General features: G+C 52.5%; 1 long non-coding RNA gene across 1 annotated transcript in view; it reads right to left on the bottom strand.

Annotated features, from left to right (window-relative positions):
• LOC102379801 overlaps window positions 1-18,950 on the bottom strand; it is a 21,070-nt gene extending 2,120 nt beyond the window's left edge. The window contains exons 1-2 of the long non-coding RNA XR_003091983.1: window positions 18,874-18,950; window positions 172-239 (exon numbers count right to left, since the gene is read on the bottom strand). This is a non-coding gene — a long non-coding RNA (uncharacterized LOC102379801). The remainder of the gene's footprint in view (window positions 1-171; window positions 240-18,873) is intronic.

Here is an 18,950-nt window from a genome sequence, read left to right on the forward strand (position 1 = left end):
CCCCTGGAGGAGAACCCTGCCACCCCAGCTGGGGATCCCCCCCAAAAAAGACTCCTTCCCCCCCAGCCACCCAACCCAGCACCAGCCCCTTTGGGGAAGAAAACCCCCTTGGCCCCATTCCCACCCCCCAGGACCAGGCCTGGATCAGGACCCCCACCCCCCAGTTCTTACTCATCAAACTCTTCCTCAGAAAATGGCATGTCCTCGATGAGCACGCTGAAGAAGAATCTCAGCAGGATCTGTGGGGTGGGGGAAGATTTTTTCTTAATTAATCAGCATAGTAAATATTTCCTTGCAATTCATAGAATCCTAGACAATGAGGGTTGGAACGACCTCAGCGGGTCACATCTAGTCCAACCCCCTACTCAAAGTAGGACCAGCCCCAACTACTCCATCCCAGCCAAGGCTTTGTCTACCTGGGTCTTCAACTTCTCCAAGGATGGAGACTCCACCACCTCTCTGGATAACCTGTTCCCGTGCTTTACCACCCTTCTGAAAAGAAAGTTCTTCCTCATATCCAACTCCAACTTCCCTTGCTGCTGCAGCCTGAGCCCATTGCTCCTTCTTCTGTCATCTGCCACCACTGAGAACAGGCCAGATCCTTCCTCTTTGCAACCCCCCTGCAGGGAGTTGAAGGCAGCTATCAAATCTCAGCCTCAGTCGTCCCTTCTGCAGACTGAATCAGCCCAGTTCCCTCAGTCTTTCTTCACAAGCCATGTCCCCCAGCCCCTCAACCATTTTCATTGCCTTTCCAATGTGTCCACATCCTTTCTGTAGTGGGGGGCCCAAAATGACTCCAGATGTGGCCTCCCCAGTGCTGAATAGAGGAAAAGAATCACTGCACGCTGCCCTCCATCTGCTGGCAATGCTCCTACCAATGTAGCCCAAGATGCTGTTAGCCTTCTTGGCAACAAGGGCACACTGCTGGCCATACTCAGCTTCTTGTGCCCTGTCACCCCCCTAGATCCTTTTCTGCAGAGCTACTGCCCAGCAGTCAGCCACCAGCCTGTGCTGGTGCATTGGACTGCTCCATCCCAAGTGCAGGACTTTGCATTTGTCCTTTTTGAACTTCATGAGATTTATTTTGGCCCCATCTTCCAATGTGTCACGGTCTCTCTGAATCCCAGCCCTACCTTCCAACACATCTACTACTCCTCCCAGCTTGGTGTCATCCACAAACTTGCAGAGGGTGTACTCTATGCCATCTTCCAGGTCGTTGATGAAGATATTGAACAAAACCATCTCCAAGACCGACCCCTAAAGCACTCCACTTGATACCGGCTGTCAACTAGACATCAAGCTATTGATTACTACCCTCTGAGCCCAATGCTCCAGCCAGTTTTTTATCCACCTTACAATCCATTCATCCAGCTGGGACTTTCTTAGCTTGCTTGCATGAATGTTGTGGGAGAACATATCAAAAGTCTTGCTAGAATCTCACACCTATCATCTCCCATAGCCTTTGATTCTCACTGCCACACATTTGGATTTTCACAGACCTGTATTTTGCATGTTGGCTTCTCTTCCACCATGGAGAACACAATAACACCAGCAGACTCTTCCTCTGCCTGAAGGAGGGTGTTTGTACCCAAAAGCTTGCAAAGAACAATTTTTCCAACTATTCAGTTGGTCTAATAAAAGATATCACATTTATGCAAAGAGCCTTCTCTGCCTGTGTCCTTAGACCAACACCCCTGAAACATAGAAGATATTGAATTTTGCCATTTGAAATAGAAACTTCACAACATGAAGAAGAAAGAAGCCAAACATTTTCTAAGGCTATGCAAGAAACACAACATCATTCCCAGAGGACTGAATATCTACAATCCTCTGACTACTACACACAACCCCAAATACACTTCATTGCTACGCAGGAGAACTTCAGAAAAACATAGAAATCATCTCCTTCACTTCACCTACTCCAAAAGAGATCAACTTAAGGAGGAAACCAACACAGGCTGTAACAAGTTAAAAGAGATCAATCCGGATATCTTCCCAGACATCATACAACATTTACAAAGAGACTTCCAAAGACTTTTTACAACATCCATCCAATGTAAAAAGAAGAAATTGAAGCAATTACTCCAGGAACAACTTTCCCAGCCACTAAACAACCCTCAGAGAAACGCCACCAACAACGTGTGACACTCCAACCTCAGAGCTGATGGAACTGAAGGAACCAGTCAAGCCTCAAATATTATCCATCTCTGCATGCACGCACTTAGCAAAGCTGATAAATCTGTCCTCTCCTACAGGCCTTCATTTCTGCCCAGATAAACACCTTCATGAGATACTACAATGTGGAGAACTAGAAGAATTTTTCCAATGCCTCCAACTCAAGGAATATTTCCACAACCAAAGTGAATCCACTTTCAACAACACTTCATCCTGTCACAACATCAAGGAAAAGGTTAACACCAAAAACTCCAAAAAACACATCAGAGTGGACACTTCACAGTAGACAAAAACCAAACCCCAATGGCTACATTGACGGCTTCAGAGACAGAACAAACAATGAAATAACCAGCACACGGCACCACAGCAACCGCTCCCTCTCGGAGAGAGGGGCCGTAGAAGCTCTAAGATCCGACCACCGAATAGTCATAAAACCAGCAGATAAAGGAGGAGCGATAGTTACTGTTAACCACAAAGACTACATCAAAGAAACCAACACACAACTCTCTGCCACCATGTAGGATGAAGAGCTAGAGCAGTGATCACCAACCAGTGGATCTCGATCCACTGGTAGATCTCGGAGCCTCTTGTGGAGTTGATCCGAGGCTGGGGTGCAGGGCTGAGTGCCCGGGTGCATGCACGTACGTGCCCCACCCCCAGCCCAGCAGGTCAGTCCATGGGGGAGGGAAGGGGGCAGGGGCCAGATCGAGGTCCCCAGGGTGAGGGCAGAAGTGGGGCTGGAGCTGGGACCTTGATCTACCCCACTCCCCCCTCCCCCACAGACTTACGTGCTGGGGAGGCGGCCCCCAAATAATTTTTTCTCCCTCTGCTTTGATCTGCCCCCCCTTCCCCGCCCCACAGACTTACCTGCTGGGTGTGGGGGGTGGGGGCAGGTCGGGAACGTTGTGTGGTAGATCTTGGGTTGCTTTTAAATGCCAAAGGTGATCTCCTACTTTAAAAGGTTGGAGACCACTGAACTAAACAAAAATCCCACTTCCCTTTTCACCTTAAAACTCAAAACCACCATCACATCATTTCTATCTGAACTACAAGAGAAACTACAGAACTCGATCCCCCACGACCCAACCCAGGGACTCTACACTTCCCTAAAACCCACACACAAGGGAACGCCAGCAGACCTCTCGTATCCAACCATGGAACCCGAACAGAGGAAACCTCAGGATTCATCGAATCCATCCTAAAACCTGAGACCGAGTTTTTTCCAAGACACAACAAACTTTCTACAAAAACTTTAACACACACACCACCCTCCTAGCCACCATGGACGTTACTAGCTTATATACCAGCATCCCACACTGGATGGCACCCAAGCCTGCCTCACATATCTACGAGAGGAATATTACAGCTCCAAGTATAGCCCTCAGGATATTACTGGACTTCCACACTTCATCCTCACACACAACTTCACTTTCAACAACCAACACTTCCTTCAGACCATGGGCACAGCTACAGGCACCAAAAGGGCCCCACAAGATGCTAGCCTTTTTATGGCCCATCTGGAAGAAAAATTCCTCAAGAACTGCCCCATGAAACCCATGCTATACCTGAAATATCTAGATGACATCATCATCATTTGGACCAAAACCCTGGAACTCTGATTGATTCCCATCAGATATTCAACAATCATCACCCCTCCATCAGATTCTCTCTTCAATACTCCAGCACAAACATTTCCTTTTTAGATACAATGATTTTTATCCAGAATGGTGAAATACAAACGATGGTATACAAGAAACCCACAGACCAACATACATATCTGCACAGAACCAGCAATCACCCGAAACACACCAAGAAAGCTGATATCACAGCCAAGCCCTCTGATATCACCAAACTTGCACCAAGGAGAACACCCGTGATTGTCACCTCACAGATCGCAACAAGGACACCCCTCCAGAAAGATAGATCACACTTTTGAAAGAGCCATCCGGATACCACGTGAAGAATGACTGCAGTACAAAAAGAAACCCCCCGACGAATCGTACACAGTTAGCTATGACGTAGCATCCTTCCCTGGAACCAATCTGGAAAATCCTCAAACAGCTGCAACCCAGACTAGAAGACGACCCAACTCTTAAAGAGATCTTCCCAGAGCCACCCATCCTAGCCTTTAAACAAGCACTGAATCTCGCCAACCTCCTCACCAGAACCAAACTTTCTATGGCCCAAAGCACACTGAATGGATTCAGACCACCACAAGAGATGTAAAACCTGCCAACGCATCTCCACCAGTCCCAAACGGATGGTGACAGCCTTCTTGCGACCCGCCCTCTTAAGCGGTCTGCTTACTTTTTGAACTCCTGAGTCTGCAACTAATGTCACCAAAATAGCGACCAAGTGCCTTTAATTGGCCTCCCAGTCAATGGAGCATAACTCAATATCGAAGTGATTACAACAATCCCTTTCAAGACCAAGCACCACGATTAGTCCCTGGAACACGGATTTATCAATTGAATGTTAAAGGTCTGTCACAGGCTAAGTGTGACTACTTAGGAAAGATGCTGAGAACCAATGACGCTGATGGTCTCACACAACAGGAAATGCAGGTTGTAACAACAAGCAAGCATGCCGCTATAAGAGCTATGGCTCTAAGCCTGCCACACCCTACACCATGTAAAATATGGCCTGGAGCGCTGCATGAAAGATGACGTTACCAGCTGTATCACAGAGGCACCGCTACAGCAGCTGTCAAGATTGGTAAGCTGACCGTTAGCAATATCTACAAACCCCCACAATGCAGAATGGCCTAATCTAGCTCTGCCCCCAACATCCAACTATATATAAGGGAGACTTTAACAGTCACCATACTGAATGGGGCTAAAATGGAAATGACACCAGTGGGGAAGCCCTGAAAGATTGGATGTCAGCCTGGGATGTTCACCTTGTGTATGAGGCCAAACACTGTGCAACTTTTCAATCAGCAAGATGGGGGAGGGAATACAATCCTGACCTCACCCTTGTCTTGTCAGGTAGCAAAGGTGTCTCTATACTCCTGTCCCAAACTGTCCTATCAGACTTCCCACAGCCAACATAGGCTGGTTACCAGCCACAAGGGGTTGAAACCCCTGTCATGGAGAAAACTATCTACTGCATCTCCCTGATGCCAAAACAGTATAATTGTTTCGTGGCCCTGCTTGTTGCTGCAGCTAAGAAGAACATCCCTCAATGTTTCAGAGAGCGATACATCCCCTGTTGGAGCCCTTTTCCAACAATATCAACAACTGCAGACCCAGCACCAGCCACAGCACTACTTGAATCTTTAATATCTGCAGACAACAAAGCTGGCTGGACTGCGTGGAATCCGCAGACCTGGAGCAGCAAACCTAGCTAACCCAGAGTCAGCCCAAATACTGTCACTGCCAAATTGATGGCCAACTCAAAGAGATCCCTTGAAAAACAACACAAACAGGAAGTTAAGAAAAATAGTGAGAGACGATGACTAATTGTCCAGAGTCCTCTCAACTGTCAGACCATGTCACTCTTGCAGACCTGGATGCTGGCTTAGCACCCACAAAGGGCAAAACTGCTGGGAAAAATCGTATTCCACCAGAATTCCTCCTCCATCTTGGCCCAATGGCAAAACAATGGCTTCTGGCTCTTTTCAACTGCGATGGAGAACAGCCATATTCCACAAAGCCAATGTGAGGCAGCGGTGCTAGCCCTGCCAAAACCAGGAAAGCCAGTACATGACCCTGGGAGCTATGGGCCCCTCTCTTTGCTCTGCTCAACCTATAAGCTCCTTATAGGAGCAGTGCATCTTTGTAAGAACCAGCCCTATCATCAACCTATTCCTCCCGCAAGAACAGGCTGGCTTTAGACCCCATCATAGCGGCTGTGAACAAGTTCTTGCCATCACTACAAACATCGAGGCTGGTTTTCACCACAAGCTCAAGACCAGGGCTGCCTTCATAGATCTTTCCTCAGCCTATGACCCTGTGTGGAAACACAGCCTGATGCTCAAACTGTCCCTGCTGCTGCCACATGCCAAATTACTCTGGCTGCTGTGGACTTTGATGAGCAACAGAAGGATGAAGGTGTAGCTACAAGATCAGTCAGCGCTCCAAGAATACTCAACAATGGCTTCCCACAGGGTACTGTTCTGGCACCAACACTTTTTACCATCTACATAAGTGATATGCCATACACATCACAGCAGAAAGTTATCTACACCAACAGCATTGCTTTGACCACGCAAGCAAAGTTTTTTCAGGATACTGAAGCCACACTGGACTCTGATTTATCAGTAATGGCTGAATACTTCCATAAGTGGAGACTACGACCAAATCCAACCAGGTCCATCATCTCTGCATTTCATCTTTACCATTGCAAGGCACATACCCTCAACATCACCTTTTGTGGAGACCCAGCTCCTACCTACCTCGGGGCAACTCTTGATCGCTCTCTAACCTACAGTTATGACCTCCGAAAGACTGCAATGAAAACAAAGGCACAAGTGGACATCATCCAAAAGCTTGCCAGTACACGCTGGATGCAAAAACCTCTGTGCTCCGCACTTCTGCCATAACCCTGGTCTTCTCAACAGCCGAGTACTACGCACCCATCTGGACCTCAAGTAGACGTACCAAGCTCCCCAACACACAACACCACTCAGTAATGAGGACTCTCTCTGGAACGCTGCTACCAACTCCAGCGCAGTGGCTACCAGTAATTTCAAACATTACACCTCCCTCTATTCGACGGGATGCAGCAACATACGGAGAAATAACGCGTATCAATAGTAATCCAGACCTTCCCATCCACAGAGACCTGCAAGACCTTCCAACTCGTCACATGATTTCACGAAAACCTTTGCTACTCCTGAATCCCAGCTCCCCCAGCCCCGCCCCAATCCCAGGTCGCATGACAACACCCCAGGTGCTGAGCACCATGCCGCAGGCGGCCACCTTGGGCCCGCAGCACCGCAAAGACACCAGGGCTGGGCCATCCAAGCCGGTCGTGGGTGCGGTGGGCACGCAGCCCCCTCCCCACCGAGCTGCTGCTGATGGACACTGAGGGTCTGCAAAGGTGGCGTCAGCGCTGCCAGGTCTTAAATACGAAATTGGTGACTATAACTGGCCAGTGAGCAACTGGGAACTGGGTCCTCCAAGTTGAAGCATGTCATTTTGAAGCAGACAGGCATGGGAAAGTGCTGGCAGCAACCCAAAGGTCACTTAGTATGATTATTATCATTGCATAATTATACATTAATTACTGTATAATTCTTTTACAAGCGGCGGGAACAGGGCTGGCTTTTTAAAACTCAGCTTCATTTTTAGAGTGGCAGGTTGTGGGTTTGGGGCCTTTTTTTATTTGCAGGTGGCTTATTTGAGGTTTTTCGACAACACCGCGGTTCCCAAACTGTGGGTCGCAGTTGCAGAAACCAGGCTGGAGGGCGAGCGGGCGGGCGCCCAGCACACGACAGGGCTTGTCGGCAACCCGGACATGCCCGATCCTTTCCCCGGGACCCCGTGTGCCCCAACGCCCCCTTCTTGCTCCAACACCCCCCACCCCACGTGCTGCACCCCAGAAATACCCTCCGTGCCCCAAATGCCGCCCTTCACCCCGCTCCAAAATGCGCCCAGACCTCTCCCGCTCGAGGGTGCCCCTGCCCCCACCTGACACAACCTGCCTTCCGGCGCACGCGTGCAGTAGCGCAGGACCCGCAAGGAGGAGCAGGGCCAGAACCGGCTCTGCATCGAGCCGCGCCGCACCGCACGTATCAGCACCCCGGTTGGGAAGCGGGTGTTGGCGGGCCCCGAGTTGCCCCCGAAAGGCGGGTGCAGGAGCTCCTTGCGACCCCCCCGATCTGGTGCCCGGGACGCCCCAGACACGGATGGAGAGGACCCTGGAGAGGACCCTGGAGACCCCCGGGCTGGGAGGGGGTCTCCCCGGGGAGCCGGGGCCCCTAGGTTTTCTCCACAGGAAGTGGGTGCTGTACACCCGGCTCCGTGCGGAGGGGAGGGGAGGGGAGGGGAGGGGAGGAGGGATTGGCCCGGCGGCTGGAGCACGGCGCAGCTAGGAGCCCAGGCACCTGGTTTCTCGGGGCTGGGCGGCAGCAGCAGCCGGGACAGCCTGGCTCTCCCTGCGCTGGGGCGGGGAGGCAGGGCTGCAGCACCCCCATCTCCCCCGTGCTGCAGGAGAGACGCAAAGTGGAGTCACCCAGGCAGGAGACCGCCCTGCCCATGCTGGAGAGGGGCCCGAGTGATAGCGACGTCACTGGTGAGTGCGGGACTTCAGGGAGGAAGGAGGGTTTGGGGGCCTGAATGCCTGGGCTCTCTCCTGGCCTTGGGGGCGAGAGCAGGGGGCTGGGAGCCCGGACACCTGGGCTTTCTGGCTAGGTCTGTGCAGGGAGCACTCATCCTGCGACTTTCTCTCTCAGAGGTCCCAGGATGCAACAACTCCAGGACCCAAAGCCAGGGACAGATCTTCTGCAGACATCCAAAAGCATTGTGCATTATTGGTACGGGGTGACCAGGGCATCATGGTGCTGGGCTCTGCCTGGGACTCTCCCAGGCCTCTACTGGGTGCCCCCCCCCGTTCCCCTTCCTGCTGTGCTGGGCACTGACTGCAGCCCAGGCTGGGGATGGAAACTGGGCTGCGCTAATGTCCTTGCTGGGATCAGCCCTGCAAGGACATTAGCTACTTGTGCTACACTTGCTGCCTCTTCTGACACCCACTTCCCCTCCCAGTTATCATCACTTTAGTATTACTGGCACTGCTTCTGGGGCTGTGTGGGATACCATCGCTGCATGGGACACCGCAGCAGAACACCACCACTTTGGTGCCTTTCTCCAGTCCCCAAAAGTAATGGGGAGGGGGGGGGTGGAGCTGGAAGCCAGGACATCTGGGTTCTCCCACAGCTCTGGGAGAGGAATGGCACAGCAGACAGCTGGGCTCTCCGTTACTTAAGAGAAGTAGCCAAGCCAGGGAGCACTGCAGGGCAGTGGGTGGCTAAGACAACCGGCTACTGGGCACTTAGCAGGCACCACAAGACAGTCAGCTGACCAAAGGTAGGCAGGGCCCCAGGTGCATACAAACCTGGGGCTTGAGAGCCTCTAGGCCTGCTCCCTGGTTCGGGGACACTGGTCAGATTGCTTTGCTGCTGGCAGGGAGACTTAGGCTGGAGAAGCTCACAAGGAGCCAGGCTGGGAGGAATGCTGGCCCAAGAATAGGAGATTTGCCCTCTGAAAGGGGCAGAGGGCTGCTTCTATTGTTTTGTTTGTTATAGCCCAGGGGCTTACGTTATGTTACTGCTTCTACGGGTGGTTTGGGATGAGGCTACAAGGAGAGGTGGTGCCCAGGGGCACAGCCACAGAGGGGCCAGGGGCCAGCAGACCGGGGCTAAGGAGCTGGTGACTGGACAGGACAGATGAAGCCAGTGCCTTGAAGCCAGGTCCAATTTTCAGTGGGCCCAGGCTAGAAGGAGATTAAAGGGGCAGAGGCCAAGGAGCCCAAAATCCCAACAGAGGGACAACGTACCGGTAATACCCACGTGGCATAGGGCATGGTAAAGGGGAGGATTTGGTAGGCCATGCAATTAGCACTTAAGGCTTTGGGTGACCTGCTGGGCACAGCCGACTACAAAGGCCCAGCCAGGGGCCTGGGACCACTGTGACCGAGGCTTAGCAAAGGTCTGCGGGCAGCCACCCACATTTATTTACATTACCATCAAGGCAGGCGTGGTAGGCAAGACAGAAAGGTGTCCTAGGAACAGAGGAGGGCATAGTCACAGTACCACCAGGGGGTGTCACAGCCACCCCTGAAGCCCCGCCATGTTACAAATGGGGACTGGTGGGCTGGTGCAGGTGAGCTGGGAGCCCAGTTATCTCCGTTCGACGGGGTGACCCTGTTATACCCCCTTCCAGCTCTGCTTTCTCCCAAAGCAAACAGCACTGCAGAAACTGTCTTCTTCAGCAGAACTGAACTAAACTACTCAGCATGTCACAACTTCTGTCAAGATCAAGGGTGGGAGCTGCTCGGATCTGACGTGGCACGGGTAGGTTATGGTCAGGTGTAATAAGGGGGCTGAGATCCTGCTACCTCTGGGCCGGGGCACTGGGGGCTGGTTGTACAGAGCACCAGCACCCTGTGCTGAGATGCGGCTGGCTCTGGGGTGGGCACAGGAAGCTTGGGCTCCTGTAACTTTAACAAAAGAAGAGGCAGCAGACAGAGCCCAGGGAGCTGAACAGGGGCTAGCCCCAAGGACAGCAGCAAAGAAACACTGCTGCCCGGTTAGGGAGGTGCCTGTAGAGGGAAAGGGCAGAGAGCACCCAAGGAGGCTCAGTGCCCGCAGCCAGGCAGACACAAGGCCCAGGCAGAGAGCTACCAGAGGCTCAGCGCCCAGGCCAGGGGGGAGACAGGGCCAGGGACCCAGACCAACAGAGCCAGAGCAGGGAAAGGACAGGACCAAGGGTGTAAGAGAAGGACAGATACCAGAGCCAGGGGGGTTCAGGACCCAGGGAGGAGAGACAGGGCCTGGAGCCCAGAAGCTCGCTCCAGCACAGCGCACTAGGGCTGGAGGGCCCAGCAAAAGAAAAGGGGTGGCGGGCAAGGCCCCGACAGGGGAACGACCACAGTAGCATTGGCAAGGCAGTGGCAAGGTATAAGGGGTGGTCAGTGCCACGTAATTAGCCCTCAGGGCTGGGGACAGAAGCTGCACACAGGCCAACTTAAATGATTGGAAACCAGGTCAAATCTGTAACACAACAGCAGTTTGCCACACTTAAGCCACTTCCTGAATGGCTGAAACCAATTTAAGATAAACCTGGCTGGATGTAGCATCAGACTAAACTGACTTAGGTCAAAGTGGTTTATGGACCTTCTGTCCCAGACCCCTTCCAGCGTCAAGTCAACTCACAGAATGCTTCGCAGCCCTGGGCTGTGCTGTCTGCTCCACTGGGGTAGCATTGCCCCCACCCCTCTGCTCTCTAGCTGGAGAGCTGTCACTGTTCTGGTTGACTGAGAAGGAGGTAGGGGATAATCCCAGGCCCAGACCCCAGTTGAGGTTTTCCTGGGGGGTCGCAAGCAGCTGCTCTGAGGCTTTTCCCTGCTCAAGTGGAAGATGTGGCCAGGCCCCAGCCCAGCTGACGTGCTGAGGTCGGGGAGAGGGGTTTAAATCCCCTCCCTGGCCTGAACAAGATCCCAGTCAGGGTCTGCCTGGCAGGAGAAGCTACAGGTGCCCTGGAATATGGACATTTGGCTTAAGGGCACAACTGAGGTCAGCAGGATCTGGGAGGGGACCTGCTGGCATCTAGAAGAACCGGGGCTCTTTCAGTTAACCAAATGCATCAGTGCCTGGTGGGTGAGGAAGGCACCCTAGAGCTCGAGCAGGGCAAGAGTAGCGTGGGCACTCGGCAGTGCTATGGCCGCCCCTGGAATCCAAACCTTCCTACAGGCAGGGCTGGATTAATGTGTAGGCAAACTAGGCACATGCCTAGGGCTCTGGTCCTTCCCTCCATGGCAGCACAAATGGCCTCATCCACCTCTCTTTCCTTCCCCTCCCCTCCCCTCCCCTCCCCTCCATTGGCTTCGCCACCATGGCGGCCACACCCTAGCTGCAGCTCGGAGCCCCACTCCCTGCAGGTAGCAGCGTTTGCGGGGGGGTCTCAACCAGCCAGGGGCCCACTAAAGGGTTAATGCGGCTCTGGCTACAGACTGGCTCCAAGGTGGGTGTCCAGCACCACGGGCAGTCCTGTTTCTCCCACAGGCGCAGCAGGAGCATTACAAAACTACGTGGGTCCAAACTCCCTCAACTAAGGACCAGCCTTGGTGAGTGCAGTGCTGGGCTGGGGAGGGGGCACCCAGGTCTGCCCCCATCTTCTTTTGGCTTCAGAACAAGTACACTAAAGATCCCGGTGCCCCTGTCTGTGGGGAGGCGTGAGCCTCCCATGGGCCCTGCCTCTGCCCTGCTCTGTGCCTCCCCCGGGGCGCTCGCTGCAGCGCTGGGACAGCACTGGGGACAGGCAGGGAGAGGCCAGCAGAGCTGCTGCTACGTGTGGCTGTCTGGAGGTTTCTAACAGCGTCTCCCCATTTCTAGGACATGCTTCTACCTGGAGGATGGGGAGCAGAGAGAGCGCGGCTGCACTGTCACCAGACCCTGCCATTGCATGGAAGCATCAGCACCTGCTTCCCCGCAGAACTGAGATCTTGGACCCCAGGGGGACAGCTCCAAGTACAGCCCTCAAGATATTACTGGACTTATACACTTCATCCTCACACACAACAACTTCACTTCCAGTAACCAGCACTTCGTCCAGACCATGGGCACAGCTACAGGTACTAAAATGGCCCCCCAATATGCCAACTTTTTTATGAACCACCTGGAAAAATAATTCCTCAAGAACCACTCCATCAAACCCATGCTATGCTTAAGATATATCAGTGACCTACCTCTTGATCATCTGGACCAAAAACTTGCAGTGTGATTGATTTCTATCACTAATTCAGTAATCATCAACCCTGCAACAGACTCCGTCTACAATACTCCAGGACCAACATTTCCTTTTTAGACACTTGGATCACTATCCAGAATGGTGAAATACAAACCACCATATACAAAAATCCATGGACCAACATACATATCTGCACAGAACCAGCAATCACCCTAAACACACCAAGATAACTGTAATATACAGCCAAGCCCTCCAATACCACCAAATCTGCACTAAGGAAAACTCCCGTGATTGTCACCTCGCAGATCTCAAAAGGGCTTTCACCCAACAAGGACATTCCTCCAGAAATATAGACTGCACTTTTGAAAGAGCCACCCAAATACTACATGACAAACTGCTGCACTACAAAAAGAAAATCCCCATAAGTTGCACACCATTAGTTATAACGTACCATCTTTTCCTGGAACCTGTACAGAAAAGCCTCAAACAATTACAACCCAGACTAGAAGAAGACCCAACTCCTAAAGAGATCTTCCCAGAACCACCCATCCTAGCCTTTAAACAAGCACAAACCTCGCCAACCTCATACATTCATAGACGCGAGGGCTGGAAGGGACCTCAGAAGATCATCGAGTCCAGCCCCCTGCCACAGGGGCAGGAAGTCAGCAGGGGTCACAGGATCCCAGCAAGATAAGCATCCAAATGTCTCTTGAAGGTGTTCAATGTAGGCACTTGAACCACCGCAGGCGGCAGGCTATTCCAAACCTTGGGGGCTCGGACAGAAAAGAAGTTCTTCCTTATGTCCAGCCTGAAACGGTCATGGAGGAGTTTGTGACCGTTCACCCTTGTCATCCCTTGGGGCGCTCTGGTGAACAGATGTGCCAAACCCCAGATCCTGATGAGCACCCCTGATAAACTTTCAGATGGCCACCAGATTACACCTGAGCCTGCGCTCTTCCAGGCTGAAGAGTCCCATGGCTCCCAGCCTGTCCTCGTAAGATCTGTTTTCCTGACCTCTGATCATGCGCGTGGCTCTTCTCTGGACTCTCTCAAGCTTCTCCACATCCTTTCTGAATTGTGGAGCCCAAAACTGGACGCAGTACTCCAGCTGCGGCCTCACCAAGGCCGAGTACAAGGGGAGAATGACATCCTGGGATTTACTTGAGAAGCATCTATGGATGCAAGCCAGCGTTTTGCTTGCTTTACTAGCAGCAGCATTACATTGAAGGCTCATGTTCATCTTGTGGTCAATCATGACCCCCAAGTCCCTTTCATCCATGGTGCTAACCAGTGTAGCCCTGCGGAGCCTGTAAGCATGCTGCAGGTTTTTCCTCCCAGGGTGGAGAACCTTGCATTTTTCAGTGTTAAACACCATCAGGTTCTCATCTGCCCATTTCCTGAGCCTGTCAAGACCTGCCTGGATCACCCTCCTGTCCTCAGATGTGGATGCTTTACCTCACAGTTTGGCGTCATCAGCAAACTTGGCCAGTCCGCTTCTGACACCAATGTCTACATCATTAATGAAGATGTTAAATCATATAGGCCCTAGGACAGAGCCTTGGGAGACCCCACTGGTCACAGGGCACTACGACAAGTCCTACCACAGAGCCAATTCCCCAGCCAGCGGATCGTGGTGGGCCCAAGGCCGCACTTCGCCAGTTTTGCCAAGAGGTGATCGTGGGATACCAGATCGAAGGCTTTTTTTAAAGTCGAGATATATGACATCAATCTCTTCTCCCTTTTCCAGCTGATAGGTCACCTGGTTGTAAAAGGAAATGAGACTGGTCAAACAAGACCTACCCACAACAAACCTGTGCTGGCTGTCCCTCAGGATGTTGCCATCAGCCAGTCCGTTAAGAATGGCCTCTTTTTGATAATTTTTGCCAAGACCTTCCCCAGGATAGAGGTCAGGCTGATGGGCCTGTAATTTGCCGGATCTACTTTCCTCCCTTTCTTCCTCATCACCGGAAGCAAACATCTTATGGCCCAAAACATACCGAATGGATCCAGACCATGCCAGGACAAGAAATGTAAAACCTGCCAACACATCTCCACCACCCCCACAACAAAACCATCAGTATTCCCAGATCTCACACTTGCACCTCCAGATGTGTGATGCATCTCATCCCATGTACCAAATGCTCTGATGGAAAATGTGTTGGAGAAATGAACCAACAACTGCGCACCAAAATGAACACTCAGCAAAAATCTACCAAAGACAAGAATAACCAATGACCTGTGGGTGCACACTTCTTGCAAGACAATCACTCCCTCTCCGGTCTCTCAGTTCTAATCCTCAAAGGGAATTTGCAAAACACCTTTCATAGATGAGCCTACGAACTTCATTTAATCAACGTACTGGATACAAAAAATCATGGACTAAACATAGATATTGGATTTATGGCACATAATAACCTGCCCAACACCTGACACCCCAGGTTAAGTCTCTATATTTTACCAGGTCAACACCCCCCCCCCCTCCACCTGTCTCACACCTATTGTTTCCCATCCTCTCTGCTCACGGCCAAGCATTTGCATTTTCACAGACTTGCATATCGGCGTCTATTCTACACAGGAGAGCACACAAAACACCAGCAGACTCTCCCTATGCCTGAAGAAGGGTGTTTGTGCCTGAAAGCTTGCAAAGAACAATTTTTCCAACTATTTAGTTCATTTGATAAAAACTATTATTACATCTACCCAAAGAACCTTGGAAACCATCGAAGACAATTAAAGAAAGCACAAGGCCTAAAAGGAGATAAGGGAACGCTATGCATTAAATAATCTGTAAACACTATATTGCAGCTTTATCTTTTAGCAATAGTAGCAGCGATTGATGTAGCCTAATGCATCAGATGTTATTTAACTATAATAGGGATATTTCTGTTCAAATGCTGAGACAATCTGCAAAACCAAAAGCAGCCTGCTGGAGAAGACCATGAAGTCAGGTAAAAAAGAGACAGGACCAGCACTCCACAACGGGGAAGGAAAGGTCAGAAACCCTCCGTCTTTCCCAAGGATATCAAACCCAACTAAGTGATGCTTTCTGAGTCCACCAGAGATCTGGTTCCATCCACTTCCAAAAGTTTCAGTGAAACAGGGATTTTTTTCTGCTCCCTGACTAACATTGGACACCTCTAGTGATGAAGCCTGCCTAACCAATATATCAGAGAGCAACTCTCTCACAAAAGGGCTGAGTCACCCAGGGGAATAAGCTTTCAACCTCTCCATCCCCTGTGCAAAATGAAGTATTCTATTACCTGGAAGATTTTTTGCAATCTTTGAATTCTCCTCAGCCTGATGAACAGTGTTTGGACCCAAAAGCTTGCTAAGAGAGAGACTTTTTTGCTACTAAATTGGTCTAATAAACCTGTAACGCAACAGAAGTTTGCTGCACTTAAACTGAATTTAAAACGGCTGAAACCCCTTTAAGATAAACCTGGTTGGATGTAGCACCAGACTCTACACACCTGCCACCCCTCAGCAGGGATAAGCCTGTGGCAGGGGCTGCTCCTCTCCCCCCACGGCCGTTCTCCATCTTCACCTGGCTATAGCAGCACCAGGGGGCAGCACGCCCCCTCCGGGCTCAGTGGCTGTAGTGCCCACTGTAAGCCACAGGAGCGCAGCACTTCCCCATCTCTACTTCCCAGATCAAGCTAACCTCACAGTCCCGGTTTAACACTAGGCACAACTCGAAACTGTGTCTGGTTAGCTCAGCTGGTTAGAGCGTGGTGCTAATGACACCAAGGTCACCGCAAAGAATAATTTTCCCAACGGCTTAGTTGGTCTAATAAGAGATATCACATGTACCCAAAGAACCTGGTCTGCCTGTGCCCTTAGACCAACACAGCTACAGCCAACAACCCTCACAGTCCCCCAACATCCCAGGCTGTGTTGAAGCCCTGCGCTGTGCTGCGCTGCCTGTCGAGTCCAGTGGAGCAGTGTCTGCCAGAGCACCATCACTGCTCCGGCTGGCTGAGAAGGGGAGGGGGGGGGACCTGGGTCCGGACCCCAGCTGGGGTCTGCCGGGGGGAGAGAAAAGAAGCCCTCAGAGGTTTTTCTCCTCTCTGCTAAAGGGGAAAGGCAGGGATGGGTAGGCCCCATCCAGCAGGCTGAAGTGGAAGGGGGAAGTGAGGGAGAGGGGGATTTAAACCCCATCCCTGGCCTGCAGAGGACCCCAGCAGGGTCTGCCTGGCAAGGCTGTTTCCCCCTCCCGCCCCCCACCCACTGCAGGCAGACCCTGGCTGGGGCCCCTTCCAGACCAGGGGCAGACCTCACGCCCTGGCCATACCTCCCATCTCCACTCGAGCACGGGAGGTGGGGGAGAGAAGCTACAGGCGCCCTGGGGCACAGATAGGCTGAGTACCCATTCGGCTTAAGGGCAGAACTGAGGTCAGTGGAGTCCAGGAGGAACCTGCTGGAGGCTAGAAGAACTGGGCCCCTTTCAATTCGCCCAATGCTCAAGCTCTAGGGTGCCCTCCTCGCTCCCTTGCCCGCCAGGCCCAGAGGCATGAGCACCAGGGGTGCTATGGCCACCCCTGGAACCCAAACCTTGCTACAGGCTGGCTCTGGGCTGGGTGTCCAGCGCCACAGGCTGTCCCGTTTTTCCCCACAGGCACAGCAGAAGCACAACAACAATGCACGGATCCAAACCCGAACTCCCCCAGTGAGTGGCCCCTGGGCTGGGAAGGGGGCACCTGGGTCTCCCCCATCTGCTTTTGGCTTCGGAACAAAAGTGCTGTGGACCCCGGTGCCCCTGGCCTGTGGGGAGGTGCGAGCCTCCCATGGGCCCTGCCTCCGCCCTGCTCTTGCCTCCCCTTGAGCTCTTACTGCAGCACTGGGAGGGCACTGGGATACACTGAGGACATGAGGGAGAAGCAAGCACAGCTGCTGCTGCTCCGTGTGGCTGTCTGAGGGTTTCTAACAGCGTCTCCCCGCTTCTAAGACACGCTCCTACCTGGAGGACAGGGAGCAGAAAGAGAGTGGCTGCACCGTCACCAGAGCCTGCCACTGCCCGAGAACACCAGCACCGCCCCGCAGCAGGACTGAGGTCTTAAAGTAGTTGTAGCAGCCACTGATGTAACCTAATGTAGTAGAGGTTATTTAGCTATAATAGGGAATATTTCTGCTCAAATATGGATGTAATTTGCAAAAAACAAAAGCAGCCGGTCAGAGAAGACCATAAAGTCAGGTAAAGAAAAAACAGGACCAGCGCTCCACAATGGGGAAGGAAAGCTCAGAAACCCTCCGTCTTTCCCAAGGATATCAAACCCAACTAAGCGACACCTTCCGAGTCCGCCAGAGATCTGGTTCTGTCCCGTTCCAAAACGGAAACACTCCACCCAGGAAGAGCGCGCACCACGCGCAGACACTTCCTCAGCCTGATACCCGAACGCTTGCTAAGAAAAACTGTTCCACCTGTTTGAGCTGGTCTAATAAAAGATATCAGATTTACCCGAAGAGCCTTGTGCGTCAGTGTAACAAAGACACGTAAATAAAGCCAATCAGAGATTATTAATTATAATATTAAAACCAGCCACCTATCAATATTGGGTAGAGTCTGGAGAGATCAGCAAACTCGAGACCTGCTGCCAGTCTGCCTGCCACCCTCCTCCCACCCGCGTCTCCCTGGCCGGGAGCGGTGGGATCTGTGCCGTGGTGTCGTCGGGAGCCAGGCAGACTTCGGAAGAAATATTCACGTTCGTGTTTGAAGGTGCCAGCAAAGAAAAGGTTGGGCTGAACATGCCAAAGGCAGCTAACTTGAAACAAAGGGGGGGGGGAAACCAAAGTGCCACATTTGTCTATTAGTCTCTGCATACGTGTCCTAGCAGTACAGTCCAAAATGTTGTCAGCGTACGGCACAACCCCGGCAATGGCGTGGCTGCGCTTCACTCGTGCAGAGGGGACGAGTGTCGCGTTGCAGACCGCGCTGCACGGTGCTGGGGGGGGGCATCACGCGCGTGCCCCCCCCCCGTGGGACTGGCGTTGTCCGAAAGGGGCCTCATGCGAGGACTCGCGCCAGGGAGGTTTTCACAAGGGGGGAAGGGGTCAGTGCAGGGGTGGGCACGATGCGGCCAGGCCAGTCTGTCTGGCCATACAACATGTAGAAAATTACTATTTATCTGCCTGGGGCTGCCTGCCAAGCGGCCCGAGGGCGGCCAAGCCTCAGCAAGGGCCCTCGCCCGAAATCTCTGCCCGCCCCTGGGGTAGGGTGCCGAAGTGGCTGTGCCCCCGCCCCGCGCCCCAGCGGGACACCAGCCTTGTGGAAAGGGCCAGGCCAGGCTCTCACCGCGGCCGCGAGTCGGTGCGCGTCGTGCCGCGCTGCAAAATGGCTCCAGGTTCGCTCTGGCGCGCGGGGCGGGGCGG

This window comes from Alligator sinensis, unplaced genomic scaffold (assembly GCF_000455745.1).
Source record: "Alligator sinensis unplaced genomic scaffold, ASM45574v1 scaffold184_1, whole genome shotgun sequence".
NCBI classification, from domain to species: Eukaryota; Metazoa; Chordata; order Crocodylia; family Alligatoridae; genus Alligator; species Alligator sinensis.